The sequence below is a fragment of the Triturus cristatus genome, chromosome 11 (assembly GCF_964204655.1).
Source record: "Triturus cristatus chromosome 11, aTriCri1.1, whole genome shotgun sequence".
NCBI lineage: Eukaryota > Metazoa > Chordata > Amphibia > Caudata > Salamandridae > Triturus > Triturus cristatus.
Genome location: NC_140594.1, coordinates 335,793,486 through 335,816,617, shown reverse-complemented (window position 1 = coordinate 335,816,617; position 23,132 = coordinate 335,793,486).

The following is a 23,132-nucleotide window of genomic DNA, read 5'->3' as shown; positions in this document are numbered from 1 at the left end:
AGCAGAGCTCATGCTTGGTCAGCTAACCTCAGACCATAGCAGGTACCAAAGAAACAGCGTGTTCAGAAAGCAAAAGATCTGGAGAAACATCATGGGAAATGACATGTCTCATAGGCCTTATCTCTTTTTGTAGGGTGTGAACGAAAGTCATCAATCATGTGCTTGGGGAGTGTGCACTTTTACTTCTTGCAGTTAGAATGGAATCGTGAGTGATTGGGAAACCATGAAGACATGGTGATTCTACAGAGAGGAGAAAATCTCAGTCTTTGCATTCTTGCAGGGACTGTTTGCCACGCCTGACTTATGTTATCATGGCATATACCCAATAGTGTATGATGCCTGGGTAAAATATGTAACTTTTGGAATTAAAACCAATTTTGATGGTTATTGACATTCTAATGTAAGAGGAATAGTTAAGCAATTAAATACATCTTATCAGTTAACCTTAATTGTGGTATGCAATATGAAATACGTTTTTCCTTAGCTATCCTGATGTGCACATAGAAAAGCATACACATTTCTGTCTTTGACCACACCTCATTCACACCATTGTGGCCTCAGACTGAAGGCTAACAGTTAATGCCACGGATGTTACAGGTGATTCCAATAGGGACTGATAACAGATTGTTTGTGAATGGAACACTGCTACAATTTTCCCATTCATAGATCTGATTCTTCAAGATTTAATGGAACCTGGAAATGAATGTCTTGTGCCTAGAGTTAGCTCAGATGTGAAGGTTTCCTTCGTACTGTTGTGGGCTGAAATGGGGAGCTGGAGTGCGGGAACAGTTTCAAATAGCTGAGACATACACTCATCATTTTGGTTTGAAGGTGGAAATATGCCAAAGGTTTGTTGTCACAATGCATGATGTGGGGAAAGGAAGTGTATCACTTTAATACAAACCTTGGCATGAAAGTATTTGCCTCTACTCTTGTTATGACCTCATCACGAATGAATGGCGGGGTTCTGTTTCATAATATCCCATTTCACACGTTGCAAGGAGAGTCCATCTGGATATCAAGAGGAGAGAAGACTTCCCATTCTGCACAGGGCAGTTTCTTAGTGTCTACCAGAGGGTTTTGTCACCAGCTTTGTCTTCAACTTCAACATCTAACACTATGTTGCACATTTACCTGGGCCAGTTTTTGCCACCCCCATTGAGTTGCATTAGCTCAGTGTCTTGCAAAGAAAATACTGATTGTCTGAAGGTGGGCAATGCCAAAGGTTCCAAGACTGAGGAAGATGCTGCCTTATTGAAGGAGCCAGTAAGCCAAATTAACCTCTTTTTCTGTGGAAATCCCCTCCACAGACTGCAGAGGACCTGAGAACTGAGGGATCTACTGACAACATGTAAAATCTGTAGAATATTTAGAGCTGACCAATTTCTTGAGAAACTCAAAGAAGTTGTAGGGATCTTTTTTAAAGTTGGAAACTGGTGTGAGGAGACAGTCCTGTACATTTGAGGAGTTTTTGTAAGCAGAAGTGGTACCAGAACTCATTCATAATACTTGAACTTTCAACCCTGGAAAACCGCAACCCTCTCACAAAGCTACCTGAAAAGATGCAGCCTCAGATGCATCATCATCTAGTTTTTCTCACAGGAACTTTAAAGCTGCTGTTAGATCTCTTAACTAACATATCTAACCTAATGGAGCTCTAAGTGGTGTGGTCTGACATGATAGGCAACAGGACACCAAGCTCGCCGCTCTCAGCAAGCCCATCTTTAATCATAAAAAATCCTGTGACCTCATACCTTGCGACTGGTTGTGGAGGAAGGAGGGGCATGCAGTGGTGCAGTCCGGTGGCCTGGACCTGATCATGGTCATGTGAGAGCCAAGAAGATGCACTGTTGATTCCAGGATCCTGGCAGACACGAGCGGGGAGGTCATCTTGGGCATGGCCGGGCTCCCAACTGTGACGAAAGGAGTGCAGGACTTGGAGACATGGCTCGACAGAGGCGGCAGCTCCTGCTAGGCCCAGGTGCAGCCCTATGGGTGTCCGATGAGGACCAGCAGGGTGCTGCTTGGTTACCCACAGAGGCTGTAGTAGAGGGCATTGGCCACGCCAAGGCGGCTATATAGGGTGTGGCAGCAGGCAGCAGGAGGCTGTGGTGGCCGTGGGGGTGCCAGGAGGTCACCTGACTCAGCAAAGCAGTGTGGCAGCAACCATAGGGAACATCAGAGCAATGCCAGCACAGAGTGAATACATGGAGAGAACAAGTATCCCCCCATTCGAACAACAAGGTATTGCTTGGGGTTGTGGTGGCTCCATTGGGACCTGAATTGGCCAATACTGCTGTTGGGGGGTGATTGTACTCTCGGAGGCCAGCTGACTCTGCTGCATGGATTGGGGGTGGCCTTTAGACAGATGATACACATTGCAGGGCCTGGAGCTATACAACTGTTGGTGGCCCTTGCTTGCAGTGCTACTAGGACGTGAGGCTCCCCAGGGCTGGAAAGAGTCACAGACATGGGGCAGAGTGTGTGGCGCCTTGCTTTGAGTTCCTGAGTTGCTGTGGCCAGGAGGGATTCCACAGAGAACTTGATGTCCGGTATGGAGGTGGTGACAGCATCGATATGGAGCCACGAGGAGACTCTGCAACTTTGTTGGGGGCTGTGTGGCTATGTTGGAGAACGTCACAACCTGGACCAGTATATAAAGAGCCTGCCTGTGGGGAGCCAGTGCAGTGAGAGCCCAGGGAGGCATGCAATGGCAGCTGCACTGTGAATTGATCATTGGGGAGGCCGGGAGACCTGATGTCCGAGGCAAGAAAGCTGACTGTTGAGTCTCTCATGTGTGGCTGGAGAGGGAGTGCCCAAGTGGACCTGCTCTTGCTCTGCCCTTCTTATTGGAAGTAGTGTGTGGGGGGCAGAGAGGGATTAGTTAGCATTGGAGGCTGTTTCTCGAAACTGGGGGCAGGTCTGTGCTCTGGGGGTTTTGGAGCTGATTGCTGGACACCTTCTGGAGCTGGCAGATCGAGCCTGTAAACTGGATTGTTGTTCATTGGTAGCATCTGGAGTTGTCAGATGCAGGTATGCAAAAGGACAAGCTTCCAAACACACCTACACCTAACACTATAATGGAGTATGCCTTTTCTGGCAGCCTTCCCAGTGGCTGATTTATTTATTTTTATTTTATTTTAAAGGTTTTATATAGCGCTGGCTAGACCCGGAGGTATCAGAGCGCTTTACATGAGTATAAGATCACAGTTGCAGGTTACATCGTTACAAAGGTTACACAGTTATTAGAGCATGGCAACATAGTTACTTCTAAGGTCTAGATAAACAATAAGCACATATACGTAAGGGAAAAAGCAGGCAAGGGGAGAGATTCAGGGGAGGGGGTAAGGAGCAGTGGAAGTAGACAGAGAATGAAAGAGGGAAAGAGGAGGGGAGGGGGAGAGACACACCGTGGAAAGAGGAAGGGGGAGGGCGATGGGGACACAAACTGGAAGACGAGTCAAAGCTCGTCCAAAGTCCAGTAAGCTGTGATCATAGGAGAAGTGGTATCGTTTCCCCATCTCTGTTGCAAGAGGCTCCCTTTACGCAGTGGACTCTCTCAGAGGGGTCTCTGGGACTCCAAGGCCTACATACTGGATCCTTCCCCAAAAAGGGGAGAGGGAGTGCTTTGGCAAGGGGGGGCCATACCATACCTCAGTTGTGAGTGACTCCCTTGGCGCTGTGGACTCTCTCAGCGGGTTCGCTGAGACTCCAGAGTATAAATATTGGATCTTTCCCCAACAAGGGGAGAAGGAGTGCTTAGTCAAAGGGCACAAAGGACAGGGGGCTAGGCGGTGTAGCAGGTAATGGGAGAGATTCAGGGGATAGGAACGAGCGTTTTACATGAGGAACACTAATATTACAATTTTAAAACAGTGACAAGTTACATAAGTATCACAAAAAGCATTTAAAGAACATAGGGGACAAGGTTAATGGAGCAAGGAAGGGTAAGGGGATAGTCGGTGGGGCTATTTGTTGTCAGCTTGGGAATTCGGAGCCCTGGGCGGCCATCTTGTGGTTGGCACTGGAGAGGCACAGCACCTAGAGAGGTCGGTCTTGGCATGCAGGGTTTTCGCGCTGCATCAGACTCAATTTAGGTTATTTTCACAAGTGTGCAAAGGAAGGGGGCTGTAGGTCGTTCTTCATATCCTGGCAAATGTCTTTTTTAAAGTCCTGTAGCGTGGCTACTAAATCCTCCCTGGAGAGGGTCATGGTGCGCATCCGGTCCTGCTCGGCCGGGAGCGGATTCCTATCTGAGGCTGAAAAGTAATTGGAGACCCCGTTGAAGGGTTTCTTAGGAGGCATAGGGGCAGTGCAGCAGGAGACACAGGAGTCCACAGCTGTGCAGGGAGTTAGAATGAGTTCCAGGGGTTCCTCAAGTAGTCACAGGCCCCGCGCAATCCAAGAGCTGTTTGTAATCAGATGGAGCTGGCCACCATCTTAAGGTCAGGCAAGTGGTGTGGGGGAGCAACTCCTGGACCAGAGTAGTCAGAAGTCAGCCCTGACACCGTGGGGTGGCAAATGGAAGCATGTGCCGCGCCTACCTCCACTCCTGCGTGCATGTAGGCGCACTGAGGGTCACAGGTCCAGCTCAGGGTTCAGGCGCCATCTTAGGATCAGGCAGCTGCCTCGTGGTGACCTCTCCTGGCTGTTAGATAAAGAATCAGCTCAATGACCTTTAAGAGCGGGCAGCCTGATGAACATGATGGTCTTCAGGAGCCCTTTTCCCCTTTGCTCCACTGTGCATTGCAGACGACAGGCAGCTCACCAATGTTCCCTCCCGATCTCATGGAAGGTCCCCGACCGCCATGTAGTCAGCGACGGCCCCTTCAGCCAACTGGCTGCCACTCGATGAAGTCGCGGCACAACGAGGCATCTCTTCAAAGGTTGCAATCCCGAGGGCTAGCGACCCAGGCTATGTGAGCAGCGCTCATGAGGAGGGTGCCGAAGGCGGGCGGAAATCGGAGCCCGTCGCACCCCGCGATTCACTCTGCGGCAGAATCGAGGCAGTGTCTCCCTAGAACTTGGGGGTGAGCCCTCACAGACCAAATTATTGGCTGCCGTTCATGGTTCGGGCTTCACATTGGAACATAAGATTGAAACGGTATCTGTTGATGTGAACCTGATTAGGGCTGATTTGCAGAAGGTTGCAGAGGAAGTGGCACCTGCTGAGATCAACATTGAGACACTACACGGTGAGTTCTCGAATCTAAAGCAGCAGATGACTAAGATGGTGATGATCACTAGGGAGTTGGAGGTCCAAGTGAAGGATGTGGAGGGGTGTTCCTGTCACTGTAACCTGCGAGTAATGGGATTTCCGGAAAAAGTGGAGGGCTCTTCGGCAGTGGACTTTCTGTAGAGCTGGGTCAAACTGCAGTTGCGGCCAAGTGGGCTGGCAGAACTATTTGTGATTGAGAGGGCGCACAGGGCATTGGTGCCGGCTGCGCCAACTGGGGGTCCGGCATTATGGTCATACTACTGACTTATAGGGACAAAGACTAAGAGTGGCACAGGAGATCCTGAGGGTTGACAATCATGTAATTGACATTTTGCTGGATTATACAAGAAAAGTGCAAGTGCAATGTAAGTTGTTCCTTGATGTCAAACAGAAGTTGCAGGCTATGAACTTAAAGTATATGTTTCTCTATCCCTCTAAGTTGAAGGTTATAGCTAATGGGGGCACAACCATCTTTGAGAGACCCCAGGATGTGTGGGACTGGCTGGAGTTCTGGGATGGTGCATTGACCAGTAGTCTGAGGGTTAGAGGACATTTTTGGGGGTAGAGCGGCCGTGGTGATTGGAGAGGCCACACTGGAGATGCATTGCCGAGTCCCAAGACTCACATACTGTTATGATTCAAGCTGTTGGCACAATGCAGGTGACTGCAATGGCTACACTGTGGACTGAAAGGCAGTGTCATCGACTGGTGAACTGGCCTCTGCATTAAATTAATCCAACCACATTTAATTGATGCTGTGCCAAAGACTTATCTGTCTGCTATGTAATAATTTGATTTCTCATGTTTGGTCACGGGTGAAAAGATCCATTGTTCTCTATTGTGAACAGGAGGAGGAGTGGGAGAATTAATGGCAATGGTATTTATTCTCTCTGTTTAGGCCTGATTGCTTTGGCAATTGGGCAGTTTGCAGCTTGCTGTTGGAGACCAATTGGGTTTGTTATAATGATGTCTTTCATTGCAATGTACTGTGATGTTTACTGCTTTTTGTTTACACCAGGGCTCCATGTTTAACCCCAGGGGTTAATTGTTGTGTTGTTGCATGCTACACTAGAGGCCTGGGGGGTGCTTTGTACGGAAGATGGGGGAGAGTTGGGGTTCTAATCCCAGTTGGATAGATTGGGGATAGTGTGTTGCCCTGGTACATGGTATGTGTCAATCAATCAATCAATCAATCAATCAATCAATCAATCAATCAATCAATCAGCATTTGTAAAGTGCAACACTGTCATCCTTAGGGGTATCTGGGTGCTGTGTCTAAGAGCCAGGTCTTGAGGCTTTTCTGAGTCTGTACGTAGCTGGAGGGGAAAGTCATTCTAGGTCTTGGCAGTCATGTAGGAGGAGGAGCAGTCACTGCTGCAACAGATGTGGGTGATGTGTGGAAGGTCAAGTGGAGAGGAGAGTATGTGTCAAGAGGGATGGCAGAAGTTCAGTTGGTGGTTGATTTAGGCAGGTCCTAGGTTGTGAAGGGCTTTGTAGGCATGTGTGAGGATCTCGAACTGGCACCTCTTCTGGATGGGGATCCGGAGGAGGTCTCTCAGGTGGGGGACATTTGGGGAGGTTCAGGATGAGTCTGGCTGTAGTGTTCTGTATGGTCTGGAGTCTTCTGAGGAGCTGGCTGGAGATGCCAGCTAAGAGGTCACTGCCATAGTCTAGGCGACTGTTAATGAGGGCATGCATGATGGTCTTTCTGGTGTTGGTTGGGATCTGAAGATTCTGCAGAGCATGCAGAGAGTGTGGAACCAGGAGGAGGCGACTGCATTGACTTGTTGTTTCATGGTCAGTTGGCTGTCAAGGATGATGCCGAGGTTATGTGCATGCAAAAACAACAGTTGGGGTGCATGGCGGGTCATTGTGGGTATAGGTCCGAGTTCCCCAGGCCACAAGCTGTGGTCCTAAGCTGTTTTTTTCCCAAAGATCAGTTGAGTTGGAGACAGTTGTCTCTCATCCATTTGGCTACATTGGTTACGGCATTGTATGAGTTGGTTTTGGCATTGGAGGGGTCCTCCGTCAGTGAGAGGATAAGTTTCTAAATAGGAGATTATGTTGAGTCCATGGAATTTGGCGATGTCTCTGAGGGAGGGTCATGCAGATGTTGAACAGGGTGGGGCTGAAGGATGATCCTTGTGGGACACCACATATGTCTTTGGATGCAAAGGTGAAGAGAGGCAGCTGGATGCTCTGTGTGCATCCTGTAAAGAAAGAGGCGATCCACTTGAGGGTGTTTTACTGCATTTCTATGTTGTAGAGTATGTTAATGAGGGTGTTGTGGGAGATGGTGTCGAACACCACAGAGAGGTCAAGGAGGATCTGTGCTACTGTTGCTCCACGGTTGAGGAGTGTTCTGATGTCATCTGTGGCAGCAATCTGTACCGTCTCAGTGCTGTGGTTAGCACAGAATCCTGATTGCGACTTGTTCAGTAGGTGGTTTTGTTCCAGGAATTTAGTGAGCTGCTGGTTGATGGCTTTCTTGAGTACTGTGGCTGGGCAGGGAAGCAGGGAGATCAACTGTGAATTTTTGAGATCGTTGAGGTCAGCGGAGGCTTTCTTTATCATTCATTTATTCGTTCATGTGATGGTAAACGCCTTCTTAACTAACCACTGCGTATACAGACAAACCCCCATCAATTAAGGGCAACAAGAAATACATGTCCTTTCTCTCTCCAAACCGTACCTGTTTACGTAAATAGTTAGATAACCATGTCACAAGATTAAAAAGACCTGCAGCCACCAAGCCGAAAAGCAAGGTAAGGAATATTGATATCCTTTTGCCTATTACAAGTCAAGTATCACTACCCAGCCATAGGTCATACCGGCTGTGAGCAAAAAGCAACATCCGTAATCACTTGACGTGAGGCACCAAAGTATACCGTCACAAGAGACCGTTTACCGAACGCTATTATGATAATATCTAACGTGCAGTATTTAGTGATCATCCATGCTCGCCCACAATGTTAGAGCGACTTACCGCATAGACAGCTTATGCATCCGAGAAGCGTGGGCTCCGCGTTACACGTTTTCGTGCAAGGGAAACGCTGAAATTGGCGTTCTCTAAATAAGCGGTTTACGTGGAAAGACCCGGAAGTGAATTTGGAGACAGACTATTTGTTTCCTTTAATTGTTTAGTTTATTCAAATGCCGTAAACGTAATGTGTGGTGGCCATGTTTGAAAGAAAGAAAATGCCTGAAAGTTTACTGGTAATAGTGGTTATTATGCTCGTATTAGTTCAGAGAGGTATATTTATTTGGTAAGAACATGACATATTATGTCTAATTCAAAAGAGGAAGTGAACGGAATAGATTGTTAGTATTAGCACTGAGAAAACTTAGCTGTGTGATATTCCTGATACACCTCTGAAGATCCACTAAGTAAAAAAACAGTCACTGCTGTCTTGGGTTTCTTCCATATTCTTTTTTGAGGAAAAAAATCTCAACCAATTATTTTTCTTGTGAGTATTGTGTCAACCACACATTGCTTGATACCTCCTTAAAGCCATGAGATTATCTGACCTCGACAATCATGGAATCGCCCAATTAGAATGCAAAGGGAATTCCATAATGCAGTCTACATCAATATATTTATGATTTTTATTTATTATGATTTGGAACTCGATGAGGTCCACATAAGAAACAGTAAAACATGTTTTTAAAGTGATACATACAATATACAGTACACAGAACTCTAAATACAAGATAAAAACCAAGCAACTTACAACTAAACTCTAACGCCCCATACACAAAAAAGGTGCAAATATGCGGATAATTCATTTACGTTATAAAGCGATACTTTAGTTGACAAAATAAATACAGCAGACAATTAATATACAATGTTTTAAAGTGTAACACTGAATACAGTACTTCTAGTTTGCTCATTACTTCCATCATCACATACAGAAAGTTAATACAATATGTCTAATTTATGCTGTGCAAAGGTATTTAAGACCTGAAATATCAAATTCCTCGATTTCATGAGTGACTTAATATGTTATAAAAATTTACAAAAATTCAAGTAATTCTAAAAGATAACAAGAAATTGTGTGAAAAATGTAAACATTCTGATTATGGTATGCATAAACAATTCCGGGTCTCCACAACCATACTTCAATTTTAATAACATGGTCTTAACCATTGGCGCTGCAATGAATATCAATTGATCATACTAATCTTTGGGTGGGACCTCATTTCACTTCTATATTATTCTAGAAAAGAAAAAAATCATGAATTACATTTTTCAATGCCAAACTGCTGATCCTAAGGATAACATATACATTAGCTGCGTATTCAGACGCAGACTGTTTAAATGCACTAACAACATCAAAGGCAAAGTGTGTGTTCTATAAAACACTCTCCCTTGCCCTTTCTTTGTCCTTGCAGGCAAACATATCCACAATCTCTTATCTACCTTTCCATCCTGTTTGAACGATGTAAGCCATGTGTTCTACCTTCTCTTAGAAGCCTATCTCTAGCAGCTCATATGTGCTTTGCACGTAGTATAAGTAAATCTCTCTGTAAGCATACACTTATTTTGTCTTGCCTTTGCTATATGAATTTAACTGTGTGTGTATTAAATGTCCTAAAATTGTTGTAATTCATTTCTTTATGTGTAGAGCAGGGAGACAAGCCCATGAAAGCTTTGCAGTAAAAATGCTTAATTGCAGCATATATTCTGTTATAGTCATGGCAAAAATGAATTTTTGTCAAGGGAAGTATGGGGCATAGGGGGGATGAAAAGAGATAAATCAAGGGTGAGATTACATTTTTCAGTTTTGTGCTCTGTTTGCAGAATGACTAAGGTGCACCTTCTCTTTTATTGTTGGTATAGGTTCCAAGGCCATATGTTTTCAGTGAGAGAATAATTATCATTCTGAATATCATTTTGGAGTAATGCCAAAGGCAGGAAGAAATTATGAAGCAAGCCTGTCATTTTTATAGACTATGATTCTTACAAATGGGATTATTTGTCTAACAAATCGTATAATTAAGCAAAAACAGGCCAGGGAACTCTATATGGCAAGGGATTTGCTGAGCAGACGTTATATGTGAATTTGCCAACATCTTGGATGGCCTTGTTAGCTACAACAATAAGTTATCTGTGTTGGGAGTGTAATTCATCAAAATTTAAGAAACATTTCCCGAAGCTGTGACTTTAAACTTAAAATTGGTATATCTCTTCCTCTGTCGGGAGACAGGATGACCAAGTTTTCTCTATGAGGTTTGGATATACTTAGATTACGGACACGGTTCCCAGTGAAAAGATTAAAAAATTCTACAAACATAATACTTTGTGAATATATCAGCAATAATAAAAAAAAAAAATCAAAACGTCCTGTACTGGAGATGAGTAGCTGATTTTACTTTCACATTATTATTTTTCAATGCAAACATTATTTGTGACACATAAGTGTATACACACCAAATTTTTCATTGATAATGTGAGTAACACAAAAAAACTGTTAAGTGAAGTACAATAAAAAAAAAAACAATGCTTAACACATAAATGTCAAACAGTCCCAGAGGCGGCTCCTCCACTAAGGTAGAGGAGCGTCACCCCACTGCTCCGTGAACAGTTCAAAAAATAAAAATAAAATGATAATAATGCAATGTTGCTATCATTTTATTTTTCAGTCCTGGCTTAGCTGGTTACATTTTAGGTACGGGGCTGGGCTGTCACAGTAGCAGCAGGCGGACTGGTGGCAACTTTCTTAAGTGTGCATGACGTTTTGGCAAGCCGACTTGGGCCACCCAAACAGTGATGCACACTTAGGGCCCGATTATGAGTTTGTTAAAAACATGGTCGGGCCGCCCACCAGATTTCGAATGTTTATTGCGTGTGGCAGGCTTTTTTTTATGTTCCCACGGCAGTGCCTCAGAAAATTGGCACCACATTGCATCCGCCGAAAACAGTTCCTGCGTGGCAAGGACTGTAAAGTCCATGCTGCTCGGAAATTGGGGTGCAAGCACACAGGGGGGCACATGTTATGCCCCGCTGCATGCACACCATGGTCCTGAGGCACAAGGGGTGTAGGGTCCCTTTGGTTCCTCTCTACCACAGTTTTCATGGAGGTGGAACTTTCATGAACACCATGGCAGAGAGAAAATTCGCCCCCAAGCATATTGCAGCTGCCAAGCATATTGCAGCCTCAAGACTGCCGCTATGGTGGGACAATGGTGGTCCAACCTCCCAAATTGCAATAGGACAATAAGAAGACCGCCGCAGCGGTGCCCCCCAATTCTTCTGCTTTGTGGACCTCCATACTCTGAATCAAGACCTTAGTATGTTCTCCACCCGGCTGTATTGCACAACCTGGGTGGAGAACATGCACAGCCTGCCATTCCCTGTCTGAGCAGCAAACTATGGTGCTCAGACCAATCGCAATGCTGCTGTAATGCTGCTGACACCAGCGTCATGATTGGCTAGGGGAGTCTGGAAGTCTGTGTACTTCCTGCTTCTGGATTCGACCAAAGAGGACAGAGAGGCAGCAGCCTGCCTGCACTTAAGTGATTTTATTTTTTACGCCCCTCACTCCGCTACCTCCTTTACGTAGCAGACGCCACTGAACAGTCCACTGTTGTTCCAGGCATTCTATTTAATGTAAGATGATCTGTCGGTATTAATATATCAGCATTCATGGATGGTTATCAGATGAGGTCATCAACAGTTTAGTTAGTCAGGGTTAAGGAATGGTCACAATTGTAGATTAGAAGAAAACTGACAATATCAAAAGACCAAAATATTAAAATCTATTCATATTATTAAGGTGGATTGATCTCTCAAAGGTATTAATACAGAATTGCTACTATAGTCCTATAAGCAACGTAGATTCAATGCACATTTAGGCAGTAAGTATCCAGCATGTAAACCATAAATCATGCTGAGGTAATTTAAATTTGGGCTAAACAAACAGCGCTATGAACATTGGGCATCGATTGTTCGGTATTAAGGGGTCTGCGCTGCCCCCCCAAACACAATGAAGGCAATCTTGAAGGAAATTTTCGTGAAAAGTAACAACTCGTGGTCCAACGGCCTTCTAACTGCTTGCACTGAATTGCACCTTGATTAGTCCAACTGTCAGGATTTTATTTACCAACCTGGAATTTTTAAAACCATTTTAAAGAAACAAGTTAGACTATTATCCAAGGATGAGGATATGAAGGAACTAGAGTCCTCTAGCAGTAACATCAGGCTATTAGCCAGTTCCTTCCACGATAAACTGAGACAGCCATATCTTGACTCTGCCTTGAATAAGTCAATTTTAAAGCACATTTTGTCAGTGAGATTGATGGTATTACCGTTAAAAGACATTAACATCCAATGGAAAACATTAGAGGCAGTCACTACTTGCAGACTGTGCCACCAGTACGAGAAATCCATGGCCCACATGGTCTGGATATGTCACCGTTTGAATTATGCACGTCGCACTTTACTGGAACCCCTTTGTTTTTAATATGGGATACGCACCTGCACAGATGCCATGAAATTTCTCTTTAATCTGGAGATTCCAATGGAATTGGCAAGACTAGCGAAATTTGCACACCAGGTGAAAGAACTATTACATAATGACTCAGTCATGGACTAGCAACAGATCGTAGTTTTGATCCTGCGTTCCCACTCTTTATCACAGTGATTATTACAATGGTTCAATGAAATGATTACGTTTTAGATATGACTAACAGTCTTGTTAAATGAAATGATCATGTCTTATTTATGATTGAAAAGTGTCTGGTGGAGAGACCTCCAACCAGTCTTTTGTTTTTTATGTTTGTAACAATGTTAATTAATTGAAACAATAAACAAATACAATACAATACAATACTGAGGTAATAGGTTGTTGGGTTACGGTACTGAACAGCCACTCCAAAATAAAGAGAAAGGGGCTCTTAATGTAAATGGTTGCAAATGGATCTATTAGTGACAGAAACTGGGGTTAAAAGGAATAATGGAAGTGTAAACAAAAAGGCAATCGCACATTTCATTTTCCCCACTGAAGACAGTTGGCCTCCTAGATTACCATGGCAATTTGATATGGACGTATAACTATTACAAGGAGATTGTCACACATTTAATTCAAAGACAGAACAGCATGATATTGATAAATCAAGCAATTAGACATTGTTGAATTTACCATGTATAGAAAGTAAGTTATAAGACTTTCTTTTCTGTAAGTCAAAATCCAGCCTCCACCACTCTTCCCTGATTGGTCAGCCCTGAGGAGATTAGCCAGGCTCCCTTGATTAGATGATAAGCAGTCTGTCTGGGCAGAGGCTATCTGAGGTAGAGAACTCTGTGGGGCATGGGAATGCCAGAGCCGGGTTTTGGGCCATAAGGAATTCACAGATGTGAGTGGGGGGAGTTTATGGAAATGATTTATACTCGGAGTTTGGTTTAGTTAGCTCTTGCTGCTCTGCTGAAATTCCAGCCATGATGGATTTTCAGAGAATAGTGCTTTCTGGGACAAGCCTGTGCCACACTTTGGAGGAAGTTTTCATGCTTTGGGGTATTGCCCTGCACCTCATTGGGCAGGGGTGCTCCCCTGCTTAATGCCAGAGAACACTAGATAAATATGTGAGAGGTGCAAAGCCTCTAAGTTCTGCTGCCTGAAACTACAAGAGGAAGGATTGTCCTGCTGGAATCATGATCTGCACCCAAGAGCCTGCCTAGTGACGGCGCCTGCTGCACTATTTGGGACTACAGCTCTGAGGACTTTGTCTGTCTTCAAGAAGGAATTAGTATTGGATGCCCCTGTAGCTACAGATTAACAGAGCTTAACTGAACCTTCTCCAGCCAGAGTCCCCCTCTTTCAGTGCATCCAGGGGAGTTTTAAGTGGGTGACCAAGTGTATTGTGGTGAAGTGAAGTCCAGGCCTGCCAAAGACCATTTAGGAGATTCCAGATCCTTGGATTTGTGTGTTATACACTTTGAACCCACCAAGAGACCTACTGGAAGGAACTCTAGAAGTTTGGGAATGTTTTGGGAAAAAGATCCATGTGGTGACAGAGCTGACCGTGAGAGCCAAGCTGGCCACCTTCAACCGTGACCCAGCCCGGATTCCAGGTTTGTCCCGCTGAAGATCTCTGGAGGCCTGACTTCCAGAGTTTGACTTGCAGCTCCCTGAAAGTCAAGCTGGTGTACCCTCACCAAATCTGGACTGTTGGAGAACAGCAACAGCCCTCTGCAGAAAAAGTGCCAGAAACGTTTCTAAGTCAAAAGGTAATGGCCTACCGTGTGGAGTATCCGATCAGGGCTCTATTGCGATCGGTCTCAAACTGTGACTTTGTCCCGGTCAAGCGCAACCAGATATTCAGAAGTGGCGACACTGGATTCTAAGCATTAAAAAGTATTATCTGCATTGGTTTTTCAGGGTTTGGGGGTAATTTAAATATAAAAAATGTTTCCTATGTTTATAAATTGGTGTGGGATGTGTATTGTGTGTTTTGTATTACCTATTTACTTTATTGGTGTTTTTAAATGCTTTACATGCCTGTTTCCTAAGTTCCAGCAAACAAATGATGGACGGAATGCTGACAATGCAAACAGTCTCCCCCAGTTAAAAAGATCTGGATTAAATCCATAATCATTTTGCTCACTTTGCCATCCCAGTTTGGACCCAGCCATATGCGAATCAGTCTTGACCCTGTGCCCCATGGGAGCAGTCCAGACCGAACTGCCAGGCCAGGTCCTCCCTGGACCGGAAACAAGCATCCTGGGACCGGTTTCAGGGTATGTCACCCTTTTTCAGTCAGGCTAGCTTGAATCCAGTGGCACAGTGAGCAAGGGACCCACGACAGGTCATACCCATCCCACTTAGGGCGAAAAGTGTTACAGAAAACAAATGATGGACGGAATGCTGACAATGCAAACATTCTCCCCCAGTCAAAAGATCTGGGTAAAATCCATCATTCTTTTGCCCACTACACCACTCCCAGTTTGGACCCAGCCATATGCAAATCAGGACCTGGTCTGGCAGTTCGGTCTGGACTGTTCCCATGGGGTTCATGGTCAAGACTGATTTGCATATGGCTGGGTCCAAACTGGTGTGGCGTAGTGGGCAAAAGAATGATGGATTTAACTCAGATCATTTGACTGGGGGAGAATGTTTGCATTGTCAGCATTCCGTCCATCATTTGTTTGCTGTAACACATGTCTCCTAAGTTAAGCATTATTGCTCAGTGTCAGCTACCAGGAGTTCAGCAAGGGACTCATTTATAGAGACCCTATTTAGGACTCAGTACAATGTTGGTGGCTTTGTTGCTGGTGTTAGATGTCTACCTACCACTCCCAATAACCCATCTTCCAACATTTGGTGTCCAGCGGTGTGGATGAGGACTTGTGTTTAAATACACCTTACGGTAATGTGAATGAGATCTTTAAAATTCCTCTAAATTGCCTTAGAACAAAACTTTTGACTTTTTGGATATTTAAGATTTGGACTAAACTGATTTGTAATCGCTAGTTTGATTTTTCTAAAGTTGTTCTAAGTCTGACTGGTAGCTAGATTTGACTAAACTGTCTAAACTCAGAGCGGCTGAGCTTAGGGTTCTTTGTAAGGCCAGGGGGCTACCTGCTACTAACAATGTTAGGAAGGCAAGGCTGGTTAGGTTCCTTAAGCCTGGGGAAGACTAGCTCCAGAAGCTGATGGGAAGGATGACCCCTTCAACCACTTCTAGGAGATGGATGATGATCTTTTTTCCCTTTCCTCTAGCACTAGATTCATTCTTCCCATGTATGGAGGAGAACGGGCTACCATGTGCAGGTCTCTCTGTGGTCCCTTGAAGAAAGGGATCTAGCCCTAAAAGAAAGGGAGTTGATCCTAGCTTCAAAGAAGTGGGAGAGGGAAGAGAGAGACAGGGGAAATGGTGGCAGTGATAACGATGAAGAGGTTCAGCTGTCCTTGGGGGTTTAACCCTAAGCTCCCCAAGGGAATAGTCCCCAGGTCCACGGTGGGGAATGACAGTGACAAATGACTCACAGCATTTGAGAGGGCCCTGGAGATGTGGGGGTTCCGCCCAAAGCTTTAGGGTTCACTCTTGCAGGAATTGATTCCAGCAACTGGGAGGGATAAAGCTCCCGACCCTGCAGGGGATGAGGTAAAATCCTATGCTCACATGAGGCAATGCTTAGTTGTGAAATTTGGTTTGACCCCAGAACAGTACAGGGTGAAATTCAGGGACACCCTATCCTGTGGACTGTATGAACTTTCAGAGAAGGCACTAGTAGACTGAATTGATGGTAACCAAGTAGACACATAAGAGGGAGGGGTTGTATAATTTGCTTATGAAAGAACATATTTTGACTCATTGAGTGTACGATAAGTTATGCCAGTACCTAGTGGACTCTAAGCTGTATAATCCTAGGGACCTAGCCAGGACAGGTGTTGAGTGAATAAGAACCTGGGTTTCCAGTCAGCACCTTAGTGGTGATCAAAAGAATTGAGGACAGGTCCCCCTAAGGGGAAACCCAGGGGAAAGAAGGCGAAAAACAGTAGTCCTCCAAAGATCCACAAAAACCTGAACAAGGAGGGGAAGCCCCGAGCCAACCTAAATTCAAAGGGAGGGGGTACCAGGACATTAATGGTGGGTTCTCTGATCTCTCATAGGTGGGAAATGATTGGGCAGTAACCATCCACGGCACAAGAAGGGAGATGCTGTCTGCACCAAAAGAACACTACTTGTGGGCATCCCACAGGTGTTGCTAGTGTAAGTGTGGGGGTGGAGAGTGCCCCAGAGAGGGGTAGAAAAGTGACAGAGGCATCCTTAGTGTCCCTGGGAGGAGTGGCTTACATCCATGCCTGGATAAGTACAGGCAGAGGCCTAAAATCAATTGGACTAAGGTGGAGGCACTGAGAGACATAGGAGCCAGTATGACTATGATTATGGACACACTGGTGTCTCTAGAGCAAATCATACTTGGTGAGTTTCACCAGGTGATCTATGCAGACAACAGAATAAAACTCAATCCCATGGGATGGTGGGCTTGTAATGGGGAGGTGTTACATGCCCTATGAAGCTAGCTGTGACTCCTGTAATCCCAGTACAGTGTTTACTTTGAAATGATCTTGAAGTTTCTGATTGGTCAGAGGTAGTGAGAGGGCTCCATATGAGAATATTGGAGCTCCCTGAGGGGTTATGCGCTGTGACCAAGTCCCAGACTATCCAGAAGGGAAACCTTGGGCACTTGTCCTCTGGAACAATGGGGCTAGCATCCGAGGACAAGTGCGATGGGTTTGGTATGCCAGCCCAAGGAACTCCAGAGGTGCAGCAGGAATCTGACCCTGAGGGGGAGGATCTGGCCTCTGAGGAAGGGACTCCATTCATGCTAGAGCTGTCAGAATTTACAGAAATGACAGGAGCCAGTGGACCCTCCAAAGATGAGGTTTGTGAGGGACAGAGAGACTGTTCCACCCTTGAGAGCTTGAGGTTGATTGCCTTTGGGTAAGAGGTGGGGGATGAGAGTGGATTTCACCAAATCTACTAGGAATATGGACTGCTCTATACTGAGGCTAGAAACCTCAAGGAGGTTGCCACCAGGAGAGTGATGGTGCCTCAGAAGTACAAAGAGTTTATCTTGACTTTAAGTCATGATATCCACTTCACAGGATATTTGGGGCATACTAAGACTTGGAACCAGTTGGTGAACCATTTCTACTGGCCCGAATGTCTGAGAAGGTCAAGCAGTTCTGAAGCTCCTGTGTCACCCGTCAGGCCAGTGGCAAAGCAGGGGCGAGAAAAGGGTTCCCTTGATACCACTGCCAGTTGTTTGGACCCCATTTGAGAGGGTGGGGTGGACCGGGTAGGTCCCCTACAGCCACCCACTGCATCAGGGAACAAGTATATCTTGGTGGTAGTGGACCATGCCACAAAATACCCTGAAGTGATACCCCTCACAATAGTCACTGTGCTTGCAGTGACTAGGGCCCTACTGTGTGTGTTTACAGCCTACCTGTCAAAAATAAATCGCACAGGTTGTCACACCATGTCAGATACAGCATCAAGGCTGTGGCAGCTAAGATGCTGGAGCTGGGGGTAATTAAGCCATCTGACAGTCCATGGGCAAGCCCAGTGGTGCTGGAGCCCAAACCTAATTCCCAGGGTGGAAAGAAGGAGTTAAGGTTCTGTGTGGACTACAGAGGACTTAGTGTAGTCACAAAGACTGATTCTCATGCTATGCCTAGAGCTGATGAGCTCAGTGATAAGTTAGGGGCTGCTAAGTATCTGAGTACATTTGATTTGACTTCAGGCTACAGGCAGAATGCCCTCACTGAAGGAGCAAAGGAGAGGTCCGCATGCTCCACACCAGAGTGACCCTACCTGTTCAAAGTAATGCCTTTTGGATTAAAGAAAGCCGCTGCCACCTTTTAAAGGCGGATAAACAGGGTCCTGGCTGGGTTGGAGCAGTTTGGTGCAGCTTACCTGGATGATATAGCTGTATACAGGGCTGGGGGATCACTTAAAGCACTTGAGGCAAGTGCTTTAGACCAAGCAGCAGGCAGATATGACAATTAGGACCAGCAAGTTCCAAATAGGTTAGAGTACTGTGGTGTACCATGGCCACCTTGTAGGTGGAGACCATGTACAGCCTCTTCAGGCCGTAATTCAAACTATTTTGGATTGGGCAGCTCCCATTACTCAGATACAAGCCAGGGCCTTTCTTTGGACTAACTGGGTACAGTAGAAGGTTTGCTCAGAACTATGGGACCCTTGTGGCTCCCCTCACAGAACTCACTTCTAAGAAGAGGCCAAAGAAATTTGTGTGGACCCCAGAGTGTCAGAAGGCTTTTGATACTCTGAAAGATGCAATCTGTTCCACCCCAGTGTTGCAGGCCCCTGATTTCACCAAGGAATTTGTCATCCAGGCAGTTGCTTCAGAACAAGGAATTTTGGCAGTGTTGGTGCAGGTAAATGAAGAGGGTAAGCCAGTTGCCTTCATTAGGAGGTGACGTCTCCCCAGAGAGCAAAGATGAAGTGCCATTGAGAGGGAAGCCTTTGCTGTGGTGTGGGCCCTGAAAAGGCTGAGACCATACCTGTTTGGTACTCAATTGTGTGTTCAAATTGACCACAGCCCCCTCAGGTGGCTTATGCAGATGAGGGGGGCGAATCCCAAGCTATTGAGGTGGTCCATTTCCCTACAGGGAATGGATTTGACAGTGGAGCACAGACCTGGGAGTTGCCCATGTTGGAGCATTACAGTGTTGGGCCTATGTAAAATTATTTCATTCAGTTACTCTATTGCTTAAATATCCTCCGCTACCATTTAATATCTACTAGGTCCGCCGATGGATCTTGTTCTGAGCTGAAAAGAATTAGAATATACTCGGGAATGAGCAATTATGGTATGAGGACCTGGAATGGAAAATTATTAACATTCAATAACAGGAATCATTTTATATTGAAAACCCACTCTTAATCAGTTGATGATTAAATAAAATTTGAATTTTGCCACAACCAAATAAATGAATCAGAATCAGCAGAGAATTTAATCATGATATATTTTGAATAAGTATAGAAGAATTAGAATACAGACTTAATTTCAAATTAGATCAGGTTTAATAAGCATTTGCAAATTCCGTGAGATTCAACATTAGGAAAACTATATTCTTCAGCCAAGGGAGATTGTCCTAAAAAAATCAATTAGTAGGAAATCAATCGAATCTCATACCAACTCTCTAGGAAAGTTCAGTGACTATCGAATGACCAGTTCCAATTCATTGACAGAATTGTCTGCCTCTGTCTGCACTGCAGCATCAATGCCACAGCTGCTCTGCTATGAACTCTTTCAGACGAAAAGGTTCCACTATGATAGCATACAACCCGACAGCAAACGCAGTATTTCATCACAGTTCACATTGTTCTGGGAGTCCCAAATCGTCAATCTCTCTGCCAAAAGATGGGTAAAGGGGAGACACCCTTTAGTTAATATTTTAGGCAATTATACTCCATCAATTCCAGGTTTAAACAGCTTGATAAATGCCAAATGTGTCAGACCATTCTGTCCCATTTTTAACTCTCGATAGGATGCTCTCAATTTCCTTTAGACCACAGTAGTATTGTTATATGATCTTTAGCTGCTATTATAAAATAGGCAAGTTCATGCTCTCATCTCATGTCAGTCCATTTTCAAGCATTGCTCTGGGAAGTTACATTTTTGTTGCAAGTCTTGTCAATTAAGCTACAAACTTGAAAGGAGAAAATTGTGCGGTAGAACACAAGGAAATTTCACAGAAAGTTCCCATAGGCTTCAGACTATTCAGTTCATACTAGGAAAGGAAGCAATGTTTGAGGCTACATGAAATACAGCTTGTGCACAATGGGTTTGGCTGAAATACAAATTCCTCAAGTAACCATATTAATATCACTTCAATATATTTTTCATTTCATTCATGTAAGTATAGGGTACTTACACAATGTTTTAATACTCACTATCATTTTACATTTAATTTTGTAAATCTCCTTTTCACATCATACATCAAAACATCATAAAGCAAATCAGAAATAAACTTTGACGAACTGCAAATAATAACAAAACCTTGTGTAACACCTACTTCTTTGTCAATGTCAGTGCTAATGTTATACATTGTATTGTTATTATCTGTTTGTTAACATAACACATGAAGCAATTTTATTTTTGCCTAGAAATGTCCAGGCTTATTGTTTATTTGTCACTTTTATTTAAGCATATGAACATTTGTTACTAAAATGTCAAATATCTGCTCATTGACTGTTAGGTGTTATCAGAAATTCACTTCTAACATTTGGTATGCTTTTACGATGCAGTATCTAAATCAGAACTTCATTAGTGTGTTTCTTAAAATGTGTACCCTAACACACATTTTGTCATCATCAGGTAAAGTAAAGCCATAATCCATTTCTTGTTCAACATTTGTCATAATTAGGTGAATGATAACTTCTCTGATCCATCAAGTCCCCCTTTGATGGAGAATCGAGTCATCACACTCTTATATTTATCTTTATCTGACGTCACAATTGTAAGGCGGATGTCTTCATTAGCTTTAGCCTAGTTTGTTCTGATGCTTTTAATTCATCATAATATCCACATTGTCTATCTTCTAATTCAATTTCTGCTTTCTTTACCTTTATTCCCCTAGTCTCTTTCTCAGTTTTTGTGCATTTATAATATCTGATGACCATTGTTAATATTAGTGCTCGAATAGTGATAGTTAATATGGGTTTTAATATTTTTTCCACTAAACTACCTCTCAAAGTTGCAAACCATTTTCCCACAGAGGTAAATCCTTTACCAATATATTCCAAAACTCCATCAGCTTTCAAACCAGTCAAATCTTTTCCCAAATTAGTGATATTGCATGTATATCCCACCAAATATTTGCTTTTGTCAGGTATATAAGTACAGAACTGTTGGGATTTCAGCATGAAACAGACTTCACCCTCTTTTGCAAGTAAGATGTCTAACACAAGTCTGTTTTCTGGCACCATAGATCTAATAGCAACATTTCAGTTTCTATGGTAAGGACCCCTCCAGCTGTTATCAGTTGATAAGCAATCAACCACAGTAGATGGTTTTTGAATGTTGTGAGAATTTAGAATCACCCCAACTAATGGTGTTATTGCACCAAAGATGTCCCCAAATATTTCTGTTTAAATTAGTTGGTTCCATTAGCTTGTCCCACATGATACATTTTGGGAAATACTATTTCCATATAGCAGCATCCATACCAAAGTTTTGGTAGCCTATAATAGGCATTTTTCCTACAAATATAGTACACGCCTGGAAATACTGGATAAGATCCTCCAAGATATAAACCCCATCCTCCCACAATTTGGATGGTGTGATCACATTCACTGGAACCAACTAACTTATTGTTAAATTCAGTTTGATGTCTCAATATACATAGCTTTCCTTTGTGTTGCCAATCAAAGCCATAGCAGAGTGTGCATCACCTTTTTTAATTTCAGACTTCTGGTGTGCCCAAGGTGGAATTTTTGATTGTGTTTCAGCCTTGTTCTTTATTTCCCCATGTCTATCTTCAACTGAATTAATAAAATTATTTTCATTGTTATGCAAAAAGCAAGTCAAGTTATGTCTATGTGCATATCCTGTATCTATACTTTGTGCTGGTTGAAAGAATTCACCAATTATTTCAGCAGACAGCGTATCCTATACATTGTTCATATTATTCCTAATTGGAATTTCAGAAAAGATAAAATCATAATTTGAATAATTATATTGAAATTGCCCTTTGCAATAGAATAAACTGCTTAGTACACTACAAGAAATGCCATAAGTAAGAGGCAGGTGATGATAAGTCACCCCTTCTGATACTGAGGTATGTAGTTGCATGCACACATAACTATCTCTAGCATCCATAGTATCGACATATTCATACAGATCTTTAGTAAAGATATTTAGGGAAAAAACGTTAATGGATTGATCACAAGGTAAAGTCTTATCAGTTTGGCCATTATTTACAATTATATCATTCTTTTCTTCCAGCAGTTCAGTAACAGGGGTAGGGTTAATGTAATGCTTCACATAGATATGTTCAGGAAGATTTAGAACAATAAGTAACAATATAAGGATTATAGAAAAAGCAGCTAAGAAGCAAGCACATATGCATTTACATTTTAACGATACCAGGTTTGGATCTCCCATCTCTCTAGAAAGGGAACTCCTTGTTTATAACTGTTTATATGCTTTCTAACATAGGCTTGTGCAGAAAGTATTTTTTTTTAGCTCTTTGAACAAGTTTTCTTTATTTCTCCTGATGTTACAGTTCACAAATTTCAAGGTTTGACATAATCCAGTGCATATTTGTCTCTTCAATTATTCATAGGCCCTTTCCTTTTGTTTTTCTGTCTTGCAAAATATCCCTTATCATAACAGTCTCTCTGGGTGGTTTTTGTGAGTTTAAATCCTTGAAGT